The following is a 283-nucleotide window of genomic DNA, read 5'->3' as shown; positions in this document are numbered from 1 at the left end:
GTGATTGTTGCAAACGCACTACTAGGTAGTGTATGATTACACACTGGAGAACGCAGTGTGATTGATCTATTTATTGTTGTGTTCGCGTAAACAATGTTTACGAACCTTGCCCAGTTAATCATTTCGTTGTATTTGTAAACCATGTTATCTAATTAAAATGCATATAATATTTTCTGTTGATAACATTTTTCCTTGTGTGACTTTTGTCCTTTGTGTTTGTTTATAAATTAATTTGTTATTCCTGCGTAGCCTTCTTTGGGCTTTTTAATTTCCTTTTCGTCTA

Source organism: Penaeus monodon, chromosome 23, assembly GCF_015228065.2.
Source record: "Penaeus monodon isolate SGIC_2016 chromosome 23, NSTDA_Pmon_1, whole genome shotgun sequence".
Taxonomy (NCBI): domain Eukaryota; kingdom Metazoa; phylum Arthropoda; class Malacostraca; order Decapoda; family Penaeidae; genus Penaeus; species Penaeus monodon.
The sequence above is the reverse complement of the archived record's forward strand: the minus strand, read 5'-3'. Positions refer to the sequence as shown.